General features: G+C 41.9%; 1 long non-coding RNA gene across 1 annotated transcript; it reads left to right on the top strand.

Moving 5' to 3' along the window:
• Positions 1-965: 965 nt before the first annotated feature.
• On the top strand, positions 966-1,483 carry LOC120935338. The gene is made up of 3 exons (XR_005748425.1): positions 966-1,007; positions 1,097-1,255; positions 1,468-1,483. It is a non-coding gene; the product is annotated as an uncharacterized LOC120935338 (long non-coding RNA).
• Positions 1,484-16,101: the final 14,618 nt, after the last annotated feature.

The following is a 16,101-nucleotide window of genomic DNA, read 5'->3' as shown; positions in this document are numbered from 1 at the left end:
GCTCTGACTTCAGAAAAGGATCCTGTACTACTTCAATCCGACTTCTAGGCAACTTGTAGGCAACTTGTATCCATTGATTTTCATGGAAGTCACCTCAGAAGTCGGATCACTGTCTTAACTGAAGCAACAATACAGGAAGATAACATATATTTCTCAGGCAAACCCCTGCCTCCCCCTCCCTCCCACAGAGCTGATTGTTGTTTGATTGGCCACTGGAAAGCCTCCTGTCCTGGAGACGACTTGAAGTTGCCTTGTACTGTCCTGGAGGCAACTTGAAGTTTACGCCAGCACATCCATTCCCAGCTTGAGTTTTGTGTGTTTTTTCAGCGCTTCCGCGCTGTCTATTCCATTTGCCTTCCAGCTATCTTGTACTTGTATCTTGTACTGGAAACCTTTCCAGCCTCCAAAATGGCGCCGATCGTTTTTGGACCGCCCACAGAGACCTTTCCTTGGTCTCATGTGTGCTGTCATTACTTTTGGCTACATTGGGATCAGCTGAGCTTGTCAGCTGGGTGGATTGTTTTCCTTCTGCTGACGCCCAGGTCACGTGTCTGCACCGCGGCGTTTTGATTGGTCAATCATCGCCGTGGTGGCAGATTTAAAGCCCAAGTGCTGTGTTAGGCGCTCCAGCTGAGACCAGACCTAATTAATGCAAGGAAAGGCTGCTGTATGCACAGCTATCTAGGTGGCTCTGCCTTTTCATCTTTGGACTTTGTCCTAATCAGGTATTTACCTTACAAGCTTTTTGGCTTTGTGCTTACACACTGTGAGCATTAGGGATTTGTTTGTTCTGTGCATTTTTTGGCACTGAACTATCCCTATTTACTTATAATATACTTTTTTATTTCTCCCCTTTTTTCTTAACAGAGCGGATGCCGCTTTTTGATCAGGTTATTTGAGGGGCTGTGAGAGTGTCTTCCTTCCCCTTTATCCTCTTTCAATCCATATCTATGGCAAACATTAGACTGTCTCTACTGACAATAGGCATTTTTGCTTACTATTGACAGGTATATTTATTATATATATTGTCCATTATAACAAGTTTTTGGAGTGTATAATCTCTTTACCCATTGTTGCACAATACAACTGAGAGTAGTTTGCATATGTGTTTCCACATGTGCTTTCCTGATTTTTCAGATTAATTCTATCAATGGCTTAAAATCCTGCTGTGGTTCTCCTGAACTATTCTGTCTTTCCCTGAGGACTCTGGTTCCTTCCTGTATGGTCTGCTGTCTTTTGCTGTTTTACCTCTTTGGTAAGTAAATATTATTGTTTTTACTTTTGGCCCCTGTTTATATGTAGTTGAGATCCTTGAGCATGCATTATCTACAATAACTGATGTATTCATGATCAATATTTTTCTTTTCCCTTTTTTGACATTATTTACCAAAATGTATTGATATATAAATGATTGTTTTCAACAGTCATTTAATTATATGTCTTGTTGTTTTTTCTTCTGATATTTAGCATTGTATGTCTGAAAGCTCCTGAAGAAACTCGTCGGAGTGAAACATGTAGAGCTGACTTAAACAATGCTTCGTCTTGATATCACGTATTTAATCGAGATGTATTTCAAATTTATCGTATTTATGGCATACTAATTATTTGTGTAATAAATTATATTTTCTAATTTTATAATCAAATTTTGTCTGATTATCTATTTGCACCATTCAAAAGCCCCGGGGTCCTTTTGGTTACCCCCTTTTTTCCCCCCTCTTCTCATTTTTTCTTATCATTGGGGTGAGGTGCCTGTGACTACTGATACTTGTCCACAAAACGTATTCTGAAGTTGCCTTGTAAGTTGCCTGATGATTCATACTCAAGTCGTGTCCAAGTTGCCTCCCAAAGTCATGCTAGAAGTCGTGTTGCCCCTGTGTAAATGGGCTCTTAGTGCCGGTTCACACTACATCGACATGAAAGTTGGCACGACTTTGCGAGGCAACTTCGAGGCAATTTCAAGGCAACTTCGAGGCAACTTCGAGGCAACTTCGAGGCAACTTCGAGTTTCCTCCAGGACAGGCAACTTTGCCAGTGGCCAATCAAACACTAATCAGCTCTGTGGGAGGGAGGAGTTTTCCTAAGAAAACTATTTTCCTGTAAAGTTGCTTCAGTTAAGACAGTGATCCAACTTTGGAGGCAACTTCCATTGAAATCTATGGGTACAAGTTGCCTACAAGTCACCTAGAAGTTGCCTTGAAGTAGTACAGGAACCTTTTCTAAAGTCGGAGCGACTTCAGAAGTGTACATTAAGATGGCTCTCATTCACTTCAATTGAATTTCTCTTGTCGCACGACTTGGGTCGACACAAGTCGGATCCCAAGTCGCGGTAGTGCGAACCGGCACTAACAAAGAAGAAACTATGTTTTACAATGTGTGTTGTAAATAAGAAATAGGTTATATGACATGACACTTTCTGGAGGAGCCTGGAGCTCTGTGTCCACACAGTGGGGACAGAGTTAGCGGAGTGGTTTAGGAGGGTAACTGAAGTCTAGAGGCCACCTTAGGGTTCCATTACTTGGTTGTCCTGGGCAATCAAACATTTTTGAGCAAAGCAACACCTGCAATCCCTATAACAACCAATCTGCTTTTTCCTATCATGTATAAATGTATCCTAAAATCAGAACATCACAAAACCAGAACATTGCAAACCATTATTTCAGATAAATTTGATCATGGGGTCATATGTGTTTGGTGGGCCTTCAGTGGGGCTTCTGTTTAGCTTTGATTGGGCTTAGTTTGGGCTTAGTTAAAGCTTTGTGGGGCTTTGATGAGGCTTCAGTGGGACTTTAGTGGGGCTTCAAGCGAGCTTTGCCATAGACTTCTATGGAGGCTTTGAAGACGCTTTGAAGCACCACTGAAGCTACATGGGGTATCATTTGTTAAGCGTTGCCGAAGCAAAGCAAAATAAAAGCAGGTGTAAACAGGACTGTAAGTTAACCATTTTATTTAGTGACAGGAGCTTTGACTAGCGTTCAGAGAGCTTTAACCACTTAAGGACCGCCTCCTGCACATATACGTAGGCAGAATGGCACAGCTGGGCACAGGCACGTACATGTACGTTGCCTTAAGCTCCGTGACCACGGCCGCGGGACCCGCGGACCCGATTGCCGCCGGTGTCCCGCGATCGGTCACAGGAGCTGAAGAACGGGGAGAGGTGTGTTTAAACACACCTTCCCCGTTCTTCACAGTGGCACTGTCATTGATCGTTTGTTTCCTGATATAGGAAAAGACGATCCATCACGTCACACGTCCAGCCCCACCCCCCTACAGTTAGAAACACAAATGAGGTCACACTTAACCCCTACAGCGCCCCCTAGTGGTTAACTCCTAAACTGCAATTGTCATTTTCACAGTAGTCAATGCATTTTTTTTAGCACTTTTTGCTGTGAAAATGACAATGGTCACAAAAATGTGTCAAAATTGTCCGATGTGTCCGCCATAATGTCGCAGTCATGAAAAAAATTGCTGATCGCCGCCATTAGTAGTAAAAAAAAAAATATTAATAAAAATGCCATAAAACTATCCCCTATTTTGTAAACGCTATAAATTTTACGCAAACCAATCGTTAAACGCTTATTGCGATTTTTTTAACCAAAAATAGGTAGAAGAATACGTATCAGCCAAAACTGAGGAAAAAAAATGCTTTTTTAATATCTTTTTTGGGGATATTTATTATAGCAAAAAGTAAAAAATATTGTTTTTTTTTCTAAATTGTCGCTCAATTTTTGTTTATAGCGCAAAAAATAAAAACCTCAGAGGTGATCAAATACCACCAAAAGAAAGCTCTATTTGTGGGAAAAAAAGGACGCCAATTTTGTTTGGGAGCCACATCGCACGACCGCGCAACTCATCAGTTAAAGCGACGCAGTGCCGAATCGCAAAAAGGGGCAAGGTCCTTAACCTGCATATTGGTCTGGGTTTTAAGTGGTTAACAAAGCTTGTCCGAAGCCTTGTTGATGCTGAAGCAAGTGTAAATAAGCCATTATGCCGCATAAACACGATCGGAATTTACGACAACAAATGTTCGATCGAAGCATTTCGTCGGATATTCTGACCATGTGTTTGCTCCATCAGACATTTGCATTGCAGAATTTCCGACAACAAATGTTTGAGAGCTGGTTCTCAATTTTTCCGACAACAAAAGTTCTTGTCGGAAATGACGATCATCTGTATGCAATCCCGACACACAAAAATCCTTCGCATGCTCGGAATCAATTCGACGTATGCTCGGAATCATTGTACTTCATTTTTCTCGGCTTGTCGTAGTGTTGTACGTCACCGCGTTCTTTTTTTTTTTTTTTTTTTTTTACTTCAGACTCCACCTCATAGAGTGTGCATTTACATGCTCATGTTCTGCGTACCAGCCCATTGCATCTCTATTTCGGTTTTGCATCATTAGTGTCTCTGTTTTTTTATGCTAGTTGTTTTTGTTTTCCACTTTTGTCTTTTTTTTTTTTTTTTTTTTTTTTTTTTTTTATTATTATATATATATATATTATATTGTTTTCTTGAGTACATTTTTGACTTCTTTTGCTGGACATATACAAAAGTTTTCCCTTAATACTTCACCTCCCCTTACCCCTCCCCCCCCCCCCCCCCTATCTCACCAAAACAATCTTCTTATACCTCTACTTCTCTCTAATTTTTCTATAATGGCCTTAAGTGTCTTCTCTTAATTTTTCCGCGTAACTCCACGATTTCTTAAAAGTTCTCCAATTTTCCCATTTCATATTTTGTAATATGTTATTACCCTCCATGTCCTCCTGCAGTTCCTCCATTTTATACGTTTCTTCAACCGCATCGATCCATTCCCAGATCGATGGGCATTCCACCTCTTGCCAGCCCCTTGGAATTAGTCTTTTGGCAGCATTCAATAGGTGTGGTACTAGCGATTTTTTATAACTTTTAATGCCTTCTTCCCCCCCGTGGAACAGGACAACCCAAGGGTCCATCTTTATCTTTTTCTTTGTAATTTCTTCAACGCAGGCCAATATTTTTTCCCAGTACCTCCTTATCTTAGGGCATCCCCACCACAGGTGTGCCATATTTCCTGGTAAACCGCATCCCCTCCAGCACTCTCCAGTCTGTCCTTCTTTAAACTTTTTTAATTTGTCTGGTGTCATATACCATCCGGCTATGCATTTAAAACACATCTCTGCTGTGCGGCTATCCACCGCGGAGGAGTGTGTCAGGGTCAGCATTTTCTCTATTGTGGTCCTATCCTGATGTGTCCCTAGTTCTCTTTCCCATTTTTTAATGAATGGGGGTATGTTCTGCTCTTCCATCTTCAGTAACATCTTATATAGTCCCGAGATAGATCCTCTGGCATTTTTTGTAGAGCATATTTTTTCCAATTCCAATAACTGATCTCCCGACCTCAGTGGGTGTGGAAGGTCTTGGATAAAATGGTTTAGTTGCCGATATCTCCATTCATTAATTTCCAGGAAAGAGTTTTTTAATTTCAACTCCTGTAGTGTTAAAATGTGCCCTTCCTTCATTATATCCCTTAATTGTATAGTGTCCATTTTAATCCAATTTCCCCCCACTTGTGTTTTACCTGGTGCAAAATAATCATTATTCTTTAGTGATATAAGGGGTGAATTGTACTCTTTCACAATTTTTTTATAGACAGTGTCCCAAACTTTAAGTGCATTTTTAGTTATCTCGTGTGCGTTTTTATCTATTGACCTAAATTGTGGAGGGTTCCAAATTATCTTATCTAACCTTGCCTGTGACAATTTATTTTCTACACTTACCCACCTTTTTTCTTTACTAGCCCTGGCCCACTCCACCACTCTTGTTAATATCACCGCCTCATAGTATCTTTTGACATCAGGGACCGCTAATCCACCCTTTTTTTTTGGTTGTTTTAGAGTCTGGAGTGCTATCCTGTGCTTCTTATTTCTCCATATATAATTCATTATTAATTTTCTGAGGGCCGAGAACAATGTCCCGGGGAGGGCAATGGGGATCATCTGGAACTTATATAAAATTTTTGGCAGAATGACCATTTTGCAATAATTAATTCGTCCTATCCATGATATTGCCCTGTTTTCCACCCTTTTTGTTTCTGTCTTAATTTCATTTAATAAAGGGATAAAATTTATCGTATACATCTCCCTAGTAGATTTTGCTAGCAGTATTCCTAGGTATTTGAGTTCTTTAACCCAAGCAAATTTGTACTTCATTTTCAGGAGTTGTTCTTCTATCTTGCTTATGTTTATACTCATAATCTCCGTTTTTGTGATGTTTAATTTAAAGTTTGAGATTTCTCCGTATTCGCTACAAAGGTTTAGAAGATTTGGGATTGATGTTTTGGGTTCCATTAAATAGAAGAGGACGTCGTCTGCAAAAGCTGCAAGTTTATGTTCTTCCTCTCCTATTTTAACCCCTTTTATTTTTTGAGAGTTTCTGATCCTAGCCAGTAGAGGTTCCAATGCGAGCACGAACAGTAATGGCGATAGAGGGCACCCTTGTCTTGTACCGTTTCTCATTAAGAAGGTTTGAGAGAGACTTCCATTTATTTTTATTTTGGCCGTGGGGGACCGGTAGAGAGTGCCAATCCACTCCATCATCCTCTGTCCAAACCCCATTTCCTTCAGGGTGAGCAACATGAGTCCCCAGTCTACCCTGTCAAACGCTTTTTCTGCGTCTATCGACAGAAGTAGACCTGGGGACCCCGCCGCCTTCATTTTCCGGAGGATTAACAGTGTTCTAACCCCATTGTCTCTCCCCTCTCTTCCCTGGACAAAACCCGTCTGATCCGGGTACACCAATCTCGCCATTTCCTGTTTAACTCTCCCGGCCAATACCTTTGCAAACAGTTTTAAATCTGTATTGAGCAGAGATATCGGCCGGTATCCTGAACAGTTTCCGATGTCCTTCCCTTCCTTAGGGATAACGGTGATAGTTGCCTCCGATGCCTCTTTACTTAGTTCGTACTCCTTTCCAAGCCCATTATAATACTGGCATAGCCTTGGCAAAAGTATCTCCTTAAATTTTTTGTAATACATTACTGTAAAGCCGTCTGGCCCCGGACTTTTACCTGAGGCAGAGCTTGATAATACTACTCTGATTTCGTTTTCCGTTATTTGCCTGTCCATCCCCTCTGCGTCTATTTGACTGACTTTTGATAACCTTGCTTCTTCTAAAAATGCTGAGATTTTTTTGTCCTTCTCCCCTTTTTGCCAGCTTTTTTGTTCTACTGAGTATAATTTTTCATAATATAATCTAAATGTTTCAGCAATATCTTTTGTTGTATGCAAGACCTCTCCTTTTTCGTTTTTAATTTTGTCTATATAATTCCTTGATTTCTTTTTTTGTACCATCCGAGCCAGATGTTTGCTTGTTTTATTTCCCCACCTATATCTCTCCCTTGCCACCAAGTTAAATTCCCTTCTTGTTTCCCGATCAATAAGTTCTTTAAGTTCGTTCCGCTTATTAACTAAGTCCAGATAAATATCTCGTTGTTTACCATTTTTCTTATGTGTTAGTTCCAAATTGAAGATCTCATCTACTAATTTTTCCTTCTTGCTGTTCATTTCTTTTTTCCTCCTTGCCCCTTCGGAGATTAACACCCCTCTAATCACCGCCTTATGGGCATCCCATAATGTTGCTGCCGAAATTTCATCTGTCTTGTTTATCTTAAAATATTCCTCTAATTCTTTTTTAACCCTCGTTAAACTTTTCTCTTCTATTAGTAGTTTCTCATTTAGTCTCCAATTTGGATAGGTCCTTTGATTGCCTATAATATTTATGGATATACTGATTGGGGCATGATCGGAAATCGTCATGGTCTCTATTTTTGTCTCGACCACCGCATCTAACATTCTATGCTCAATGAAAATGTGATCGATCCGGGAGTAACTCTCATGTACGTGAGAATAAAATGTATAATCTCGTTTGCTTGGGTTAAAGATCCTCCATGTGTCTACTAATTGGCTTCTATGTAGACTGCCTTTTACCTTTCTTAATTGCCTCTCTTGAGTCTCTAATGTTTGGTGTGTTTTATCGGCCTTTGTGTCCATACAAAAGTTTAAATCTCCTCCCAGTATTATCTTTCCCCTCCTGAAATCTTTTAATTTCCCCAGGATTCCCTGGAGGTATTTCATCGGGGAGGTATTCGGTGCATATATGTTTACAAGAGTATATTCCTCCTCCTCTAGTTTTCCCCTTAAAAAGAGGAATCTCCCTTCTGGGTCTGTCAATCGGTCTGTTAACACAAACCTAATCCCCTTAGCTATCCCGATTGCTACCCCTCTGGCCCTTTTAGAAATGGTGTCACCATAGTACCATATGGGGAAGTCAGGGGAATATAGCTTTATGTTTGATCCTAATGTAAGATGGGTTTCTTGTAGGAGGACAACATCTGACCTAAACCTCTTTAGTTCCTTTAGTACCTTATGTCTCTTTGATGGACTATTGAGGCCTTTTACGTTATAAGATAGACATTTAATTACCGGCATCTTGGTTGTTGGTTACAGTTTCTTCCGATTGTTTTGGTGAGATAGGATATCTTCCCCCCTCCCTCCCTTCCCCTCCCTTCCCTCCCCTCCCTCTCCCCCCTCCCCCCATCCCCTCCCTCCCTCCCACCCTCCCAATTTGGCCTATTTAAGACCTCTGAACCATTTTCCATGTCTTGGTTCAGATTTGCTCTAGGTGGGGTCTGAGATTGCCTCTCCCTCTCCCGGGTTGTCTACCCGGGACAGGGGGGGGGGTACAGGGGCCTCAGGCCAAAAAGAAAATACAAGTATAGCGAGAAACCGGGGGTCTCAAGAGGGACCCACAAGGTGACTCCAATAGAAGAAAAAATAATAACAAAGAAAAAGAGCGGCAAACAAGACGGGGGGGGGGGTGCTTCCATTTTCCACTCCCTCCCCTACTCCCAACCCGGTATGTCAGGGACCTGCATTTCTAATTTCCTACAGAATTCGTTCAAGTCCTCTGGGAATCTCAGTGTCGCTGATCTCCCCTCTTTTGTTCCAATTAAGCAGGCAGGAAAACCCCAATTGTACTTAATATTCAAATCCAACATCTGTTTTAGGAGTGGTTTTAGCAACCATCTCCTTGCCAAAGTTTCTGGGGCCACATCGGTGAATATCTGCAAGTCCATCCCTTCAAACACTATCGGGGGTTGTCCCCTCAACTTCTTCCAGATTGCTTCTTTTTCTTCATAGAATCGGAGCCTTATTATGACATCTCTTGGTCGCTCAGAGGTCCCTCTTTTCGGATTTCCTACTCTATGAACCCTTTCAATCCTGATTGGGTTGTCTGCAGTTCTTTCCAATAATGGATTAAATATCATCTGCGTTATTATCCTGAGGTCCTCACCCCTTTTCTCTGGTATGGACCTTATCCTCAAATTTTGTCTCCGATTTCTGTTTTCCTGATCCTCTAATTTATAGAGAATATGTCTTTGTTGTGATTGAATCTGGTCAATCTGGGCTTTTAATGTATTGGCTTCCTGTGCTTGTTTCTCTATTTGTTCCTCTGCTGTTTCTATTCTGGAGAGCATATGGCCAAAATCGGTCCGCAGGTTCTGTATTTCGGCTTTTATTACATTTTCCAGTCTTAACAGCATCTCTGCCATTTCTCCTTTAGAGGGGGATTGGGTGTCTACACTTCGATCCTCCATCCTGCTGCTTTCCGGTCCACTCCCTGTAGGTCCTTCCTCTATGGATACTTCCCTGGAAGTATCGCTCTGGGGTTTCTTATTTTCAGTCTTCTTTGCTTTATTCACTTGTTGTTGCTTTGTTGTTCCCTGGATGCCAGGGGCTCGCGGACTTTCCCCTCTGGTCACAAATGGCCTTATTGAGCTTGTTGCTGTTGTATTGCTCGGAGTAGTTGGAGGTCCCCCTTTTGTTGATCTACTCGTCATCCTGCTCATGTTAGTCTCCTTCTTTCTAATTCTCTTCCCCAGCTTGACCTCTTATTGGTGCAAAGCTTAGATTAATGAAATAAAGCCAATTTGGGGTGTCAAACTAAGTCGGACCCGTGTTTCTGGGGTGTATTTGATTTTTTCTTTTTTTTTTTTTTTTTTTTTTTTTTTTCCCCTTTCCTTTTTTTTTCCCCCTCTCCCTTCTCTCCCCTCCTTTCCTCCCCCCACTATTTTCCAGTCGGAGTTGTCAGAATACCACACTCCTAGACCGAATAGCCTGGGGGTTTCTAATTTGTATTTAGTATTGTGTTCTAGCTGCCTTCATGTCTCCCTCCCCTTTCAATTTTTTAACAAGTCCTGTGAGGAGGGGGGGGGGGGCCTCCAGAGGGAGAGCAAGGAAGGTCCAGGCCTGATGGCCTGATGGCACCTGGGATTTTCCAAGAGAGGGGGAATTATAATTATCCTCCGTCCGCGGGCTCAAATGGCTCAAATGGCCCTTGGATGTTCAGGAAAATGGGCCTCCTTTAGGATTCTTTGCCAAAGCTACCAAAAAACAAAAAACAGCAACACACAAAAAAAAAAGTTCCACAGTTTTTGCCTATTCCCAATTAACGGGTAGGTGATCCCATTCCATCAGTTAATATGTCCTTGTCCGCCCCTTTTTTATCCCGGATCATCCAAGGAGATAGGGAGGAGCTAGGAAGAAATATGCTATTTTGAATCTACCCTTATATGCCTGGTCTATTCTGGGTGTTTCAAAAAGAAGAGTGGAGGGGGGGAGGTGTAGGTAGTCCACCCAGCTAATAGCCTAATAGCCTGATTAGTCGGTTACCGATAGTAGCAGCTGACTTCCATGTGATTTAACACTGTCTTGCTGGTTATCTTAAGGTTCTCCTCTACTCCATCCATTTTGTCCCCGATATTCATATACTGGATAATATATATCATACCATCTCATAGCATTTATATACCTTGTAGAGGACTTTATAGGGGGGGGGGGGGGAGAGGTTGTCTCTTGTTCTCACTGGATTTTTTTTAAAATTTGAGTAACCTCTGCTCCTTAGAGTCACCTCTCCACCTCCTCACTCTTTGCCATATTCCAGGTTTTCCACCGGGTCCTTGCCGTGTCCCAAATCTTCCCCCAGAACCTCAAAATGAAGTGCTTTAAAGTGCTAAGTGCTTTTTGGATTTACTTATATCACTCTAATGTTTTGACAGTTTAATACTTATGTTCAGTTTTTTATCATACAAGAAGTACCATGACACACTTTTGCTTTCCAGATACTTAGGTGACAGCAGAGACATTCCAGATCTTTTTACTGCATTGATATTGTTTTCAGCTCACCTTCTCCTCTCCCACTGGGGGTTTCCCCTACCTTACCTCCGTGCCTCTGTCTTCTGTGTTCATACATGAGCGGGATGCAGGCATCCGGGAGCAGACCTTAGTGGAGGTAGGCGTCCGACTTTTTGGACCTGGCTGCCTCAATCTTCCCGCTGCATAGTCCGCTCACTACCTTGGACCTGGCCATCCGTCTCCGATCCTTACCGGCTGTGTGTCAAAGCAGCTACACTGCACACCGCGGCAGCCCGTGCAACGCAGCGACCCGCTCCCGCCGATTGCGTCCGTGGTATCCAGCTGATCAGCCTTCTAGTAGGAAGGCAGCGTGCGGGCAGAAGCTACTGCTATCTGCCGTCTCCTCTCCTCTTCCTGTCAGCGCGGTCCGTCCGTCCCCATACCTGGCAATCCCGCAGCTCTTCACTCCCCCCACCTACGAGCGCGCCACGTCCTCACGTGCACGTGCACGCCATCTCGGCCAGCCGTCACCGCGTTCTTGACGTTTGGAATTTCAGACAACATTTGTGTGACTGTGTGTATGCAAACACAAGTTTGAGCCAACATTCCGTCTGAAAAAAATCCACGGTTTTGTTGTCGGAAATTCCGATCGTGTGTACGCGGCATTAGTGTTCTTTGTATTTATGTTTTTGCCCTTTATTTTTGTATTTGATTATTTGTGTACTGTCTCTTTAAAGTTTTAGTTTATTTTTTTCATTGTTTGTTTTTCTCTATTGTGGAAAAAGTAAAACAATGAGGTTAAAGTGTATAGCAAACTTAAATATTTTTTTTCTTTGTGTGTGTTCACATATGTGTGATTAATGAATCATATAGCTAGATTCAGGTTCGGCGGCGCATCTTTCAGGCGGCGTAGCATATCATATTTACGCTACGCCGCCGTAAGTCAGAGAGGCAAGTGCTGTATTCACAAAGCACTTGCCTCCTAAGTTACCGCGGCGTAGCGTAAATGGGGCCGGCGTAAGCGCACCTAATTCAAATGAGGATGAGGGGGCGTGTTTTATGTAAATGGGTGGTGACCCGACGTGATTGGCGTTTTTTACGAACAGGGAATGCGCCGTCCGTGTACATATCCCAGTGTGCATTGCTCCAAAGTACGCCGCAAGGACGTATTGGTTTCGACGTGAACGTAAATTACGTCCAGCCCCATTCACGGACGACTTACGCAAACTACGTAAAATTTAAAAATTTTGACGCGGGAACGACGGCAATACTTAACATTGACTAGGCCAGCTATTTGTTCGACTAACTTTACGCCGGAAAAAGCCATACGTAAACGACGTAAAAAAATGCGCCGGGCGCACGTACGTTTCTGAAACGGCGTATCTAGGCATTTGCATATTCTACGCCGAACTCAACGTAAGCGCCACCTAGCGGGCATCGTAAATATTGCACCCTAAGATACGACGGCGTAGGAGACTTACGCCGCTCGTATCTTAGCCTAATTTAAGCGCATCTGGTTTCCAGAATACGCTTAAATTTAGGACGGCGTAAATTCAGAGTTACGACGGTGTATCTACTGATACGCCAGAGTAAAGCTTTCTGTATTGGGTAGTTTGTTTAGCCCCCCTACCAATCACAGCCTGCCACTTGAACACACCCCTACTCAAGCACAACCAGCATCTTACCTCAGGCTGAACAGACTATGGAATACAGGCATACTGTGTATCTGCACAATGTCCTGCAACTCCACCCCCACTATACAGTTTTTACTGGATTATAAAGTGTCTACAATATTGTATGCTTACAACTACTTAAAGTGATTGTAAAGTCTTGTTGCATAGAATGCATTAAGATAAAAAATCTTCTGCCTTTACAACACGTTTAAGCATCAAAAAGACAGGTCCAGCATAGCTAAAATCAGCCACCATTATCTCAAGAGACATTCAAAGCTCAGTGTACCCTTAAAGAGGAGCTCCAACCAAAAAGGGAAGTTCCACTTTTCTGCCACCTACGCCCATCTGCTGACACATTTAGCACCTTTTGGAGAGAAGGGGGAGCAGGAACCTGGTTTTGATAGGTACCCACTCCCCTATAGGTTCAGTTCAAGTGAGCTGGAAGTTTGGCCCCTCCTCCTTCCTCCCCTCCCCCACAGCCGACCCATTGAGAAAGCGCAGTGCTATTCGCAAGGCTTCACTGGCAGTTTCGATTAGCCAAGAAGGTGGCGGCAGCACCCGAGAAATCAGCCTACTGTAGGTATGAACACCACTGGATGCCTTGACAGGTAAGTAGGTATCGACTTCAGTACAACCAGCCTGTCAGTTTTTTTTCAGGTGATCACTGCAGGCGACTATAGCCTCCGGCAGTAATCATGGTATTCTGATGGTGGGGAAACCTCCCACTGTCAGAATACAATACCGCAGCAGGAGGGATATCCCCATCAACACTGACTGTGTTGATGGGGAAATCAAGCAATTTTCATTCCTGTGGTTGAAGGGAAGAAAATTGCATAACCTATGGCCATAGATAGATGGCAATGTTAATTAACCCTTTCACCCACAAGGGGTTATTAATTTATTTTAATTAAGATTCTATCTTCAGCTGCTGCACTCACACTTGTGTTACCTTAATGCTGCTCGGCACCCGATAATTTCCCGGCCTGGACATGACATCATGTCAGAAAAGCAGCAGCGGGCAGTACTAACTTTCCCCTGTCGGGCGGAGATGACGCCACCTGACAATATAGCTATTTCTTCGTTCTGAGTGCAAGAGCAGAGAGAGCGCTCTGCAAGATGACCCGATCTGACAATCCCAATGCAAGAGCTGCAGTGACAGGAGTGTTAAGATGGAGAGAAGGGAGAGCACAGCACACCTACTGGCTCTCTCCTCCTCTCCTTCCCGGCAGCCTAATTTAGCAGGGGAGAAAGGAATAACCTAGGTGGGGCAATTGCCCCCCTGTAGCGACGCCACTGTATTTAAGCCAGGTATAAATGGCACAGTATTTGCAAGCAAAGTAAGTGCAGTTACAATACATATCCTATTGTATAGTAACGCTACTGTCTTCCTTTATAATCTAAAGTGTTGTGCAAATTGTTTAGCGCTATGTCTTATAATAATAATAATGAATCTGGTTGGCTTTTCCAGGTTTGGCTCCACTGGATTTGGTGTTACATAGATTTTTGTAACTCTATATGCAGCTCAGGGGTAGTATGCACTTCCCCAGAAGTCGAGCTTAAAACCATTTATATCCTAAATTGGAAATATTTGAGGCTTATACCTTCCTTTGGATATGTGTCTCATGTCAGCTAATTTACTGTATGCACACCACTGTGCCTTATTGTGTCCCTGTTTGTACTGTACACTGCTTTCTTATGGCAAAAAATGTTTAGTTTTTTTTTTATTTTAAGTATTGTATGACTGAAAACTTAATAAACTTTTACTTCCTGATTAATATTAAAAATAACAACATTAAAAAATAATAATAAATTCTTTATTCAAGCAGTGTTAACTTTTGCCTAAAAACAAGCATATACTGTATAAGCATTGGCACGCTCATTACTATAAGCAGAGTTTTTTCACGTGTTGGAAAATCTCTATATTTATATGGAGATTAATACTATTTTACCATGAAAAGGGTGTCTTCAGTATTTGTGCACCACATTCAGACATCAGGAAGTTAGGTGAGGTTGTGTATCCCTGTGATGTACATTTTTCCTTTCCTGTCATTGTCCATAACACCTCTATTTATAATGAATGATAGTCTTTACTAATTAGCTGTCAGTAAATATGAAGATCAGAATAGATCAAATATTTATTCTATGCTGAAACAATCAGCATTTTCCTGCTTTGCAGCGTTACAAAAAAAAAAAAAACTTTGAGTCTACATGACGAAGATGCAGTGAAAGTTTGTGTAAATGTAGCAAACAATGAAAGAGACACTTTCCAGGCAGAGATGTTATGGCATTAACAGCTTTACACTACACAGTATTTTTGTTCTAGTCGTAAGGGAAGCCTTGTTCAGCCTATTTTGGGGCCTCATGACACGCTGCCAGCACTACTGAAATTAGCATTGGTCTTTTGTTTCCCTGCATGCGCGCATCATACACTGCTGATCTGATAAACCCCTTTCTCCAAACACCAGCATTTTTCAAACAAAACTAGCATGGGACTGATGAGTAATGTGAATGTGCCAAAAAAAAAAAAAAAAAAAAACTTTGCAACTGTGGTTATAAAACCCCAGATGGAGGAAATGATTATCATTTACATATTTTTTCTGATTTTGTGGTTCACAAAAAGTTTATTTTCTAAATACTTATCCAAATAAAATCGTTTTTTTTTTTTAAAACAGAATGAACTTTCAATACAAGGTACTACAAAATACAAAAATATATTTTAGGTGCCTATTCACACCTTTGTGTTGCAGCACTCATGGTAATGCACATACAGTATGTAGGTGTGAATAGGCCCCTATATTTTCCCTTTAAAACTCATTAAACTTCAGCATATAGATGTGAACCAGCAACACAGCAAATAATAGGATTTCTACTTGAAATGTATTTTCGTGCAGCAAATTTGTATGTTTTACTGTAGGAAAACAGAAATGTGTGAATAGGCCCTAAGACCCCATACACGCTATACAACTTCTGTTGTCTGATTTCCTTTAGATTTAGCAAAACCATGTAGTGCAAGGGCCTGCTTGATACCTCACATGTGTGGTTTGAACACCATTTACATATGCGGGCGCGACTTACGTATGCGTTTTCTTTGCTACGCAAGCTCACAGAGACAGGGGCGCTTTAAAAAAAATCGTATTTTTTATTTTTTTTACATTGTGTTTAAAAAAAAAACATTGATCACTTTTATTGCTGTCACAAGGAATGTAAACATCCCTTGTGACAGTAATAGGTGGTGAAAGGTACTCTTTATGGAGGGA

Source organism: Rana temporaria, chromosome 4, assembly GCF_905171775.1.
Source record: "Rana temporaria chromosome 4, aRanTem1.1, whole genome shotgun sequence".
In the NCBI taxonomy this organism is placed as follows: Eukaryota; Metazoa; Chordata; class Amphibia; order Anura; family Ranidae; genus Rana; species Rana temporaria.
The sequence above is the reverse complement of the archived record's forward strand: the minus strand, read 5'-3'. Positions and strand labels throughout refer to the sequence as shown.